The sequence below is a fragment of the Xenopus tropicalis genome, chromosome 4 (genome assembly GCF_000004195.4).
Source record: "Xenopus tropicalis strain Nigerian chromosome 4, UCB_Xtro_10.0, whole genome shotgun sequence".
NCBI classification, from domain to species: domain Eukaryota; kingdom Metazoa; phylum Chordata; class Amphibia; order Anura; family Pipidae; genus Xenopus; species Xenopus tropicalis.
Window position 1 is genome coordinate 77,443,976 of NC_030680.2, and position 14,030 is coordinate 77,458,005.

The following is a 14,030-nucleotide window of genomic DNA, read 5'->3' on the forward strand; positions in this document are numbered from 1 at the left end:
GTCATTAGTATCATGTAACTGATATGGATCATCATTATAAATAAAATCAGACATCAAGATCTGTTGGTGGATCTCAATTACATTTTCAGTCGGTGTCACACTTTTTATTTATAAAACTTGCATTCGGAGTATGTTTGAGTATTACAGATGAAGCCTCCATCCCATTGATTTAAGCATGGCCCATGGGGATTACCAAGCCTACAAATAAATCTCACAGCATATGTCCAGGTCACAGACCTGCAAGCAAGTTCTCACCTTGATCTAGCATTCTGTGGATTGTACTGTGATGCTTTCTTGAGTATCTACTTGCTGCTTTTGTCCAGATGTTAATTTTCATCTTCTTACTGCTACTCTGCATTCCGGTAAATATATACCATTTCTGTATATTTCTAACAGCAAGCTCCAGGGAACAAAATCTGATGCCTTGTTTTACTACAGATATTTCTTAATCTAGGCAGAACATACTTAGCACATTCATTTGCTCAATTCCAGAAGTGCTTTAAGCAGCCTTTGCATATAACTGGCGATTATTTCCCGACATGTAAAGGCTTATTTTTACACCCCATACTGTTTAGCAGTATATTGACACTTTTTAACTAACAACATCTCACAACTCCCCAGGACCTAGGGGTGCAATTTAGTATTAGTAAATTAGGGATACTAAGGGGCAGAATTATCAATATGTGAGATTAGAGCCCACTACAGAAAAAAACTTTCCCACTTCTATTTATTCTTATGGGATTTTTAGAAGTGTATTTATCAATGGCTAAAAGTTAGAGTTCACCATTTAATAAATACACTTCTAAAAATCCTATAGAAATTAATAGAAAGTGGGTGATTTCTTTCTGTAGTAAATGCTAATCTCTCATTTTGATAAATCTACCTCTAAATTGCAACCTAGTATCCCTTAAATGATAATAAATTCATTGGGGGTGCATCCAAAAAGCAGTGCAGGCTCCAGCTGACGGCTGTACAGTAGCTGATCACTGCAACATAATTTTTTTTTCATTGTGATTTTCACAACCACTTCACATCCAGTTGCAAATTAAAAAAAACCCCACACAAGAGTGAGTTTGGTTGAACATGATGGACGTATGTCTTTTTTCAACCTAACTTACTATGTTACTATGTAAAACATTACAACAAGGTTCTAGCAAGAGCTGTGTCATGGAAGTCCATACATAAGTCTATTAGAAAACGACGTGAGCTTGTATTATGTCTTTTCTGTATGCACTATGATAAAGGGGTCCTCCACCCAAAATCTATTTTTTGTGAAAGAAAATGTTTTCACCTTTATGTAAATTTTTCATATGTTTTAGAATTCGCCATTCTTAGCAACTTTGCAATTGGTCTTAGTTTTTTTAAATGATTTGCCTTTCTCAGGGTCACTGACCCCAGCAGCTAAAAACTATTGCTCTCTGAGGCTACAATTTCATTGTTACTGTTACTTTTTATTAGTTATCTTTCTATTTAGGCCCTCCTTTATTCATACTCCCAAGTCTTGTTTAAACAACGGCCTGGTTGCTAGGGTAAATTGCACCATAGCAACCAGAAAGCCATAAAAAATAAAATGAAGACCAGTTGCAAATTGTCTTAAAATACCAATGCCTGAATCATACTAAAAGTTATTTTAAAGGTGAACTACCTCTTTAAGGATTGTTGCTATCAAAATAAATTAGTGCAAGCTTAGATGCCACCTACTAAAATGTAGACTTTTATTGCAGAAAAAAAATATGTTATAAAAGAAATGGTTTACAGGGCTGACCTTTCCCCTTGCGTCCCATAAAGTTAGAATGTGCCAGTGTTTTGCCTGTGGTTTGTTAGAGAAACATTTAAATCAGGTAAGCACATGTTTCTACTGGTGGCGGCACATAGGTTTTCTATAAAACAAATGATGCTGCTCAGGAGTTATTTGCTTACATTGCTAACAATGAAAGAGTGTATTTCATTTTGACTGTATAGAACATCAGAAACAAAATATTTGGTAGCACAGAAAAGAAGGTCAGTAATAAATTGGAAAATGATCACATTTACATTTGAGATGTGCACTGTTACTAGAATGACTCAAATTCACTTTTCACTGTTATTATGTTAATATGTTTTCTTAACTAGGCGACTGACTGCTGGCATGACCTGGATAATACAGAGTTTGACTGCTGGCCAGTGGAGCAGCCCAATGAGCAGAATATGGTTGATTGCATGGGTCTGTATAAAGAGATGCATACAAATATAATTTGATTACTTTTCATTGCATTACAAGGGAAAATAAGTAACAGGTATAGGATAAAACCCATTCTCCACAAACTATTAATCACTATTTTCAAATAATCTCATTTTGTCCTATATGAACTAGTAATCATTCATTTGCCTTTTCTTTGTAATACATTAATAAGTACTCAGTTATTGATGATAACTAAGCTAATATTTCTATAATTCTTATTCATTGCTAGACAAGAAATCCATAAACTTTGCTTCAAATAGACAGCATCCCTTAACTTAGCATGCTTGCTAACTGAAGGCACCCCTTATTCTATAACTTCAAGCCATTATGAGGGGAAGCTGTGGTAATCCTGCAGCCACCAGGGGCAATACCCCACAAGAGGGCTTAAAGGTATTTTATTTCTTTAGCAAAAGGCTTCTCTCAAGTGAAGGGACTTATCCACTTATTAGTCAGAATTAGGCACTTAACATTCTGTAGGGCTTATTTACAATGCCCCCAGGCAGAAGTGCAAGAACAATAAGGGGGGCAATGGTGCGCCCATTAGTGTTCATGCAGAAAACACTTCTGCCCATGGACTGGCTTCCACACTCCAGAAAATTAAAATGGGTGTGAGGGGAAGAATGCAGTGTCTATTTCTGCAAATGGGTAGAGGGCAAAAGGAAGAATACTTATATGCCTCCCACTTCTTATTAAAACAGCTCTGGCAAAAACATGCAGCTCTGTATTCATGGGGGTTGTTGCAAGTCCCTGTGTTCCCAAAACAGAGTGCTGAGACCGGCAGTAATTCTATAAAGCAGAAATGCAGTCAGCAAAGTGCATAAAAGTGGCATATTTCACCTGTTTGTGCACTGTGCACAATGCCTTTCCTGAAGTAAATGATCCCTTGTTTACTTGTAGCACAGAGGGCTTCAAAATTTTTGACAGATAGTTACACCAACTAACCGCCCCCCCCCCCCCCCCCGGACCGGTGCAAGCATCCGTTAGAACTACCTCTGGTACTTGCGCCACTAGTGCCAACAGTGTGAAAATTTACTATATGTAGCATTAAATGCCCATCTGGAAAGAGCTTACTTATGGGTAGAAAAAGAAACTCATTTATGATTGTAGAAAATAGAGTGACTTTGATTTTGAGAGTTTTTTGAGCCAATAAAAAGCTCTTCTTTGGAATTTAGTACCATTACAGTTTGCGATGGTATGATAACTTAATTTTCCTGCTTCAACCTCTTACCCTGTTTCCTCAGTAATGCAGCCTTTGTGTTTCTTCTTATATTTGCTTTTGATAGAGAGCCACGCATGCATGCAACCATGTGGTACCGGCTGTACATTCCAAAATGAGTTATATAGACTTAAATCCCCACACACAAATTTGCACAGTAAGGATCAGATAAGACAAAGATTTTACACATAGTGAACTAATCAGTGACTATTACTATAGATTGTTTACACTAAAACTAGCTGGCAGAAAAGAAATGTATGTGCAGAGATATGAATGACAAACCCTGTTCCTGCAAATACCACGCAATTACTGGGAGGCCTCCCAGGTCCCATCTGGAGAAACAATGCCTACACACAAGAATATAGTTTAGTAATATATTGTAAACAACAACACAAAATGTACAAATGAATTCTTCTTCTAAGCAACCTCTATTCCAAGGAGCTACTGGAAACCAAATTCCCTGTTCCCTAGAAATGGGGACCTTGTGTGGTCATTGAGACTAGGGAAATTTCACTATCCTGTGCATGGTCTGTACTTTCCGTAAATTGTATACACTGGGTTTTGTAATCAAAATCCAGGCCAAAAATGACAATTTAAGTGCCAAAGTCATGTGTTGCATTTGTCTGACAGAATAATTACAGTGCGCTAACCAATTAAAATTAGGAGTTGTTTTAGGGCCGTCCTAGATGGGGAGATTAGTCGCCCGCGAAAAATCTCCCCTGTTGGCGGGGGCTAATCTCCCAGATATGCCATCCCATTGGCTTGACTGTAAATCACCGATGGGATGGCATATGGGGTGCCGTGATTTCCCAAAATTTCGGAAGTTGCCTTGAGAGGAAACTTCCACGATTTCGGGAAATCGCGGGCGACTAATCTCCCTGTCTACCACGGCCCTTAGGGCTCTGGCACACGGGGAGATTAGTCGCCCGCGACAAATCTCCCTTGTCACGGGCGACTAATCTCCCCAAACTACCATCCCACCGGCGAACATGTAAGTTGCCTCACGAGGCATTTTCAGCGATTTGCCGAAATCACGCCGCCACGTGTGCCATCCCACCGGCGACTTACATGTTCGCCGGTGGGATGGCAACTGGGGGCAACTCAGGGTGATTAATCTCCCCGTGTGCCAGAGCCCTTAAGGAATGTTTTTCTGGAGAATAGGTATCATACCTGTAATTAGTGTCTTAGGGCAGCTACTTGTCATGGCTATAAAGTTAGACAATGCTGATAAATACTGATAATATGTGTGTATTAGCAGAGACAGTTCTCAGTATTGTCTATGGCAGGGGATTTTCTGGTGTTTGGGCCATGGCAGACGGGGAGATTAGTCGCCGCGCAACAAATCTCCCTTGTTGCGGGCGACTAATCTCCCCCCGAAATTCCATCCCACCGGCTAGAATGTAAATCTCAAGGCAACTTTGGCGAATCACTGCGCCGCGTATGCCATCCCACCAGCGATTTACATTCTAGCCGGTGGGATGGCATTTTGGGGAGATTAGTTGCCCGCAACAAGGAAGATTTGTCACGCGACGACTAATCTCACGGTCTGCCACGGCCCTTAGTAGCTGTGACAAGTAGCTGCTACTAAGTACCTCCTTGTGTCTTCACCCTTAGGGACTGTTACTAGTTAATGGTATAGCTGGTGAGAATTATATGTTTGAGGGACAAATATTGTTGCCTGTTCTACATACAGTGGAGGAAATAATTATTTGACCCCTCACTGATTTTGTAAGTTTGTCCAATGACAAAGAAATGAAAAGTCTCAGAACAGTATCATTTCAATGGTAGGTTTATTTTAACAGTGGCAGATAGCACATCAAAAGGAAAATCGAAAAAATAACTTTAAATAAAAGATAGCAACTGATTTGCATTTCATTGAGTGAAATAAGTTTTTGAACCCCTACCAACCATTAAGAGTTCTGGCTCCCACAGAGTGGTTAGACACTTCCACTCAATTAGTCAACCTCATTAAGGACACCTGTCTTAACTAGTCACCTGTATAAAAGTCACCTGTCCACAGAATCAATCAATCAAGCAGACTCCAAACTCTCCAACATGGGAAAGACCAAAGAGCTGTCCAAGGATGTCAGAGACAAAATTGTAGACCTGCACAAGGCTGGAATGGGCTACAAAACCATTAGCAAGAAGCTGGGAGAGAAGGTGACAACTGTTGGTGCGATTGTTCGAAAATGGAAGGAGCACAAAATGACCATCAATCGACCTCGCTCCACGCAAGATCTCACCTCGTGGGGTGTCAATGATTCTGAGAAAGGTGAAAAAGCATCCTAGAACTACACGGGAGGAGTTAGTTAATGACCTCAAATTAGCAGGGACCACAGTCACCAAGAAAACCATTGGAAACACATTACACCGCAATGGATTAAAATCCTGCAGGGCTCGCAAGGTCCCCCTGCTCAAGAAGGCACATGTGCAGGCCCGTCTGAAGTTTGCCAATGAACACCTGAATGATTCTGTGAGTGACTGGGAGAAGGTGCTGTGGTCTGATGAGACCAAAATAGAGCTCTTTGGCATTAACTCAACTCGCTGTGTTTGGAGGAAGAAAAATGCTGCCTATGACCCCCAAAACACCGTCCCCACCGTCAAGCATGGGGGTGGAAACATTTTGCTTTGGGGGTGTTTTTCTGCTAAGGGCACAGGACAACTTATTCGCATTAACGGGAAAATGGACGGAGCCATGTATCGTGAAATCCTGAACGACAACCTCCTTCCCTCTGCCAGGAAACTGAAAATGGGTCGTGGATGGGTGTTCCAGCACGACAATGCCCCAAAACATACAGCAAAGGCAACAAAGGAGTGGCTCAAGAAGAAGCACATTAAGGTCATGGAGTGGCCTAGTCAGTCTCCGGACCTTAATCCAATAGAAAACCTATGGAGGGAGCTCAAGCTCAGAGTTGCACAGAGACAGCCTCGAAACCTTAGGGATTTAGAGATGATCTGCAAAGAGGAGTGGGACCAACATTCCTCCTAAAATGTGCGCAAACTTGGTCATCAATTACAAGAAACGTTTGACCTCTGTGCTTGCAAACAAGGGTTTTTCCACTAAGTATTAAGTCTTTTTTTGTTAGAGGGTTCAAAAACTTATTTCACTCAATGAAATGCAAATCAGTTGCTATCTTTTATTTAAAGTTATTTTTTCGATTTTCCTTTTGATGTGCTATCTGCCACTGTTAAAATAAACCTACCATTGAAATGATACTGTTCTGAGACTTTTCATTTCTTTGTCATTGGACAAACTTACAAAATCAGTGAGGGGTCAAATAATTATTTCCTCCACTGTATATCTGATTTCCTTACATGATCTACAACTGAAAATTCCATTGCAAGTGCATTTTAAAGTGTATTAAGGAAGGAGTTGATAAAACGCATTAAAGGTTTATTTAAAAAATGAGATAGGAAAAACATGTTTTGTTTAGTGTAATAAAAGAAGGGATTAGAAGTAGTAAGAGTTAATAAGAGGGACAGGATCTACTACATGGCCCAGTCTGGCCCTTTCAAATGGTGTCTGTCCTGGCCTTACTCAAATGAGATATAGCCGTATTATTACATTCAAATAAATATGTTAAATTGTTGTTTAAAATAGGTCTGGAAATGGCTTGGATTAAAAGGCCTCCCGAGAAAGTTGTCAGTGGGAATGAATTTAATGTCACTTACTCCGTCTCAGTACCAGACAGTTTCTACCAAAAAGCAGTCAGTCAAAAGATATTCCCTTTCAGGTAAGCCTACTCGCAATCTGAAGCAGGTGAATTTTCCTTAAAAAGAACAAGTTTTCTTTAAATAATGGCTTCTTGTACATTTATTTTTAGCAATGCCAGTGACGCAAAGAACTTTTGTGAGAATAAGGAGTGCCCAGCTGACTGGAAATACGCCACAGAAGATAACTGTTGTATCTACCATGCAAACATCCACTCTTGCCCCTTAGCATTCATGGTTAGTGCCTCCAATTTTACTATAGAAATGTTCTTGTGCATTTCTCTGTGTGTAAAACATCTGGTAAATGAATACTACCAACAAATATCCATTTTAATTTATGCTTTACAGTTATGCAGAAAGTCCTGTGTTCATTAATACACTAAGGGGCACATTTACTAAGACACGAATCTGAACCGAATTGGAAAAATTCCGATTTGAAAACGAACATTTTGCGACTTTTTCGTATTTTTTGCGATTTTTTCTGCGTCTTTACGACTTTTTCGTTACCAATACGATTTGCGCGAAAAAACGCGAGTTTTTCGTAGCCATTCCGAAAGTTGTGCAAAATCGCCCTTAAAAGGTGCGACGTTTCGCGCAAGTTTTAACGCTACGAAAAAAGCGCAACTTTTTGCGCAAGTTTTAACGCTACGAAAAATCGCCAGATTTTGCGCAACTTTCGGAATGGCTACGAAAAACTCGCGTTTTTTCGCACAAATCGTATTAGTAACGAAAAAGTCGCGACATTTTTCCGAAAAAATCACAAAATACCGATCATTACGAAAAAAACGCAATCAGACGCATTCGGCCCGTTCGTGGCTTAGTAAATGTGCCCCTAAGAGGCAAATTTACCAAAATTAGAAAATTCTTGAATTTTGTACTTAATAAATAAATGCCATGAAATATTCCATACATTTTCTCGAGCATGGAATTTTTAAAGGAGACATATATAAAAATGAAGAATGTACCAGTGAATTTTACTTCTCTAAATCTTGAAGGAATGTGCTTTAAAAAGTTGTGTTTCGAACTGATTGATTGAGAAATTCCACCAAAACCCCACTAGTCCCGCCCATCTGTTCCACTTTCTGCTGGCTGAATTCTCTGGATGTGCAGGGGGGGCCGGCGGCACTCAGTACAGGGCACTGTAGGATAGGAAACAATCAGCAGCTAGGCTGACCTGATAGGGAACTGAAGCCTGTCTTTTCTTGTGTACTACAAGGCTGTGATTGGCTCTCCCCCTCCTGCTGTGCTTTTGGCAGGGAACGTTAGGACACGCCCACCCTTCATTTGAAAAACGAACAGAGACTTGATAGGATTTATAGGGAGCTCCAATAAAGGGGCCATTTTTACAGACTGTATTTAATTTTAGACCAATGTGAAACCAGCACCATATATTATTCATAATTGCCTACAAAATTAGTGGGTTTTTTTTAATTTATCCAATATGTCTCCTTTAAAAAATATTGCCATAGAATTTAAGAATAAAATAACTCAAGAATTCTTAAGTAGACTGATTTGCTCTTGGCAGGTTTGAGCTCCCAAAATGTAAATAAACACAGGTGTGAAGATGAGAGAAAAACGACAAAAATCTGTCTGAAAAAAGTGATTTTTTTTCTTTATGATCAAACTCAAACTTCATCTCAACATTTGACAACTCGGTCCTTTAGTATAGTGGCTTTGTGTTCTCGTCCTTTGTTTATTTTTCTTCTTTTCTCCACTGTACTAATTCTATTAAGACTACTACATGCCGCAACAGATAGCTAGAAGCCATTTGTTATTGTGGTGCACTGCCATTATCAACATGTTGCTTCAACTATTGCAAACAGGTTTTTCTTCTCCAAAATTTCTGTGAAGGAAAATCTGGGTACACACATAGCACTAGCAAATAGCACATAGCAACTAGTTCAAAATGGGGGGGGGGGGGGGGAGTGTGCACCAACCACATGGCAATATCCTTATTAAAATATCCTTTAGAGTAGTCAATAAATATAAGAATAAAGGCATTTCTCACTCTGTGACTGGCTTTACATTTGTTTGAAATGACCACAAAGCATGTAGATAAGTTTGATGAGTTTTTACTGACATGCTTATTTTGATTAAAACATTTTGATTTAAAAATGTTTATTTTTTTATTTAAAGGCTCTTGGAGGTTTTGCCACTTACAATTTAGTGGGACTCCCTGTTTGCTGCTTCCTTAAAAATGTAAAAACCATTACTATTCAGTACCAAGTAGATCATGAACTCACCATGGGAATGGACATGTCTACCCTATTAGAGGCTGCTGGTGAGCTTTATTGTGTATTTGAAGTCTTACAGCAAAAGCAGCCATTTGCAACAAATGTCATAATCCTTTGGCTACAGAGTTCCCATTAACAGTAGAAAATAAATGTACAGGAACTAGAAGTGGGCAAGATCATAGGGCAAAGGTATATTGTTTAATGATCAAGCAATTGGGACTTGTAAGGGACTAGTTTATGAGGGCCCTTGATTAATTAATTGCAGTGACTAGTTTCATAAGGTCCCTGACAAGTGCAAATTAAGGGGGTAGATACAAATGTACAAGCTATCACTATTTTTAATATTGCTGAGCCTACAGAGCCTCCACTGGCTCAGCCAGGAACATCACCAGTCAGTAAATACAAGGTGCAAAATTCCAGACACGGGCAGCATGAAGCTGCGAGTAAAAATTACCCTTTGTGCAAAATTTATTTTGAAACCTGTGCAGGTGGTGAGTGGGGCTACAGCTGAATTATGTGTGAGTGTCCAAACTTTTCTGTGTGCTCCACAATTTGCCTGTTTGTACTGATAACATAAGTTGTGTTCATGCAAGTGCAACCTAGAGGGATCATTGCCCATGATCTCATTTATGTTAAGTGAGACAGTTTCATTTTGATGTATATACTTTCTATTCAAATAATATGATGTGATGGGCAATGTGGGTATAACTGAATGATACAATCCCCAACCCTGTAGTTCTAGCTAATAAGATATTGTCAGGGTCTTTTGGCAGAATTGGTATATCTAACATACTGCCTACAAAAAACAATCACCCAACCCGACTTATACAGGATAGGGTAACAGGAGACCCTGTTATTTCTCTGGAAATGGGATAGGGTCTGGGAACTGGGTCTTCAAAAACCAATAGTTCTGGCACCCCATCCATCTGTACAGAATGAGGTTACTTCTTACCCTCTGCCACAATAAAATAATTTGATAATTAATCTCAGTAATATACTAAGCATTAACTGTAACAGATATCATTTTGGGAAATGGCACCACAATAAAAAGTTATACTCTTGAGCTAAGGTTGCCTTTGTTGTATCACAGTCATTGTTTGTATTTCAATGAGATCAGTGGAAATGCAAGATTATCTCATACATTTAAGAGAAAACGATCCCATAACTACTTAGAAACAACCAGAAACATTAGCGTCTCGACACTAAATAAAGCATTAACTGTAATATAGATATTATTGGGGCTGTTTATTCCTTTGGCTTCTCTTACTGTAAATTTATATGAATAAATCATTAGCCTGGCTCTAAATGTGACCACAATAAATATCACACAGAAAAGCATAAATATTATATGGATGAGAATTATGTGCATATTCGGACTGGAGCAGCTTAATTCATTTTCATACATACAGTACTTATCTAGGGAACTATAACTGTACCAGAGGGGTAACATACAGGTAAACATAGAGGTAACATACAGGAAAAATATAGCCCTGCTTATGAACATCTCTAATTAGACAGAATAATACAGAACCTTTCTGTACAGGAAAGGGAATACTAAAGAAGAATTATTATATTTTATTATTATTTAAGGACTATGACACACTGTCTACACACGTAGAGGCAATTATCGGTATCTATTTTGTAGCTGCAACAAGTAGCTCCATGTATCATTGCCCTAATGTTTTAAAACAAAATGACAGATTAAATGAAAATAGGTATATTTGTTGCAAACAACTATTCTGAGCTGCTACTACCACACTAAAGCTGGCCATAAACACACCGATGATAGATATTTGGTGTGTGTATGGCGGCTCTACGAGGTGACCGATATCGCAAAAGGCTGTGGATATCGGTTGACTTGGCGATTGGCCAGGTTAAAAGATTTTGATCGGGCACCATTGAAGGTGCCCAAGCAAAATCTACGTTCAGGGCTGAATCGGCAGAAGGAGGCAGAATTTCTATTGTTTCTACCTCCATATCTGACAATTCAGCCCTGAACGTCAATGGAGGGTGGGAACGATCTTTTGCACGAAAAATCGGAATTGTTACGTATATGGCCACCTTAAGCTGTCTGATCCCTATGGATTGGATCTGGCAAAAAACAGCAATTCAAAACACACAGCACTGCTTCTAGTTGTTGTCAGTGAATTATGACAAGAACATAGCTTAGATCCTAGACTTTTTATTTTTGCTTATATTAAACCAAATGCAAATGATATCATCATTTGTTCTCCCAGGCAAAAACATGAAAATCAATGGCTTTGTGGCATTGCTCATACATTTCAATATCCAGAATCACAAAGAAAAGAAATGGGGCCGAGTTTTTTCATTTAGATGCTTAAATTGTCTGAAATTGTTATCTAGATGCTTACATTTCACCATAGTTGTCCATGCAAACCACTTAGATATTAGATTAGATATTCATTTATTATATAACTTGTTGTAGACTTCAAAAATCAAAAATAATTGCTGGCTGGTTACTGCAATGTAAATTCGGCCCTTTTTTTTAACAAAGGGGGGATCGGAAAGGCTGACAAAAAAAGCTTTTCTAATAACAACTTAAAGGCTTGCAATATGTCACTGATGTAATTATTTCAGAACTGTTTAGAGTCTTGAGCAGTCGGTACTGTTCTTATATTATGATTTGTTTTTAAGTTTTTGTATAACAGAAGGAACAGTAACAAACATTAGATCATATCATACCAGCTACTAGCAGTATTTGAGGACCTTAACTAACAATCTGATACCAATAGGTATAGGGTGGAAGGATCAATAAAATATGGAAGTTAGGGAAATAACTAGATTTCAGAGGTTTATGTAAAATGAAGAACAGAAAATTATAAATAGGTGAGGTGTGTTTAATTCTGCTATAGCTATCAATAAAGTACATCTAGATGGAGGAAAGGGGACTAGAATGACCTAGTAAAAAAATTATATGGATTACTTCCACTATTTATAAGTTCAGCTTTCAATGATTCAGGTTTTTTTTTTAAGACAGATAAATGTTGGACTGAGATCGAAGGGACCAAAAAAACCTACATTTGGGCATTACTGGCCAAATGAAGAGATGCAAATAAAAAAACAGTAGACAAATAGAATTTCCAGGGAAGGGTGAGATCAGGAGGAAGATTAAGAAAGAGAACTGGTTAGTAAAAGATCATCAGCTGCTTTCGTAATATTAGCTTTAGAGCAGTGCAAAGAGAAACAAGAAAGAAAGAGATCTAGTAGGGAATTCTGGAATATAAAGTGGACAAAGAAGAGAAAGAGGAGGTCTGTGAGATGTGGATTTTTACAGAATGCCAACGAATAGATTGTGTTTAAAAGCAGAAGGACATATGACAGTTGCGTTATATAGCCATGAAGCGCTACCTGATTATATTATGTTCCTGGTTATAAACCACAACTTTCTTGCTTACTTACATTAAAAGATATAAAACCACAGTGAAATGTACTAAGGAAATGAAACAAATTATACATAGAAAGTCGTGATTAAAAGCATGTATATGATTTTAAAATAATGTGTCGGACGTAATGTTCGGCTATTAAATGATCACTGCATCATTCACAAACGAAGGTGCACATATAGGTGAATAAAGAGCTGTGGTGTGCACTCTGTTGATTCATTTTTTATTAATAGACATGGGCTACAGTAGTGCTGCAAATCTGCCTATGCTATCTTACCCTATCAGTACTGAGAAGCTGGTTATTAGACAGGTCAAGGACTTTTATTGCGAACTAACATGAAACTAAAAATTATAATCGCTTCAGAAAAACAGAGAATAGATTATTTATCAAATATTTCAGTTAAAGAGTTAAAGGAGCCTTGTTTACCAAAATGGCAAAAAATGGGTATAAAGCACCTTGCCCCAGCTACATAGATTTGCATTCTGCATATGCTTTGCACTGGATTTTTTTGTAGCCCCCTAGTATTGCAGTTGCTCCCAGCAGTTAGTAAATGGACCCTATGGTATTTAAAACATAAAACCTACCATGTAAATGGCTCCCATGATTTAAGTCACTGCAGCACAATTTTGGCCTCTTAACTAGACACAAAGCTGCATATTTATCAAAGGGTCAATATAGAGTTCATCACAGTTCATCAGAAGGGAATGCTTCAGTGGATAACACTTCTGCTTTGCAGAGCTGGGGTCCTGAGTTTAATTACATTCTGGGCACAATCTGCAAGGGCTTGGTATGTTCTTCCTGTGTCTTCTTGGGAATCTGGGTACTCTGGTTTCCTCCCACCCTCCAAAAGCATACAGTTAACTGGCTTCTGATCTGACCATAGTATACATGAAAAGTTATTAGTTATTAAAAGGATGTATAAGACTGTGATAGTGCCTTAGACTCTAAGCTCCACCGGGTAAGGGGCTCATGTGAATGATGTATATTCTCTGTAAAGGGCTGTGTGGGTATATGTGGGTGCATGGAACTCAAATGTTAGTTCTTCTGTTTGGTTTTATGTTGAATGAACCAATGCAAGGCAGTCATTTTAGCAGGTGAAACATGCAATACCACACCTCATTTAGCAGTTGGCTTAATGTTTGCCCTGTGAAACAAATTCATTTAGATTGCAGCCTGTGCTGGCACTGACTCATTTGTTTCTACAGAAAGTCATAAAGGGAATTCCTGATATTAGGCGATTTAC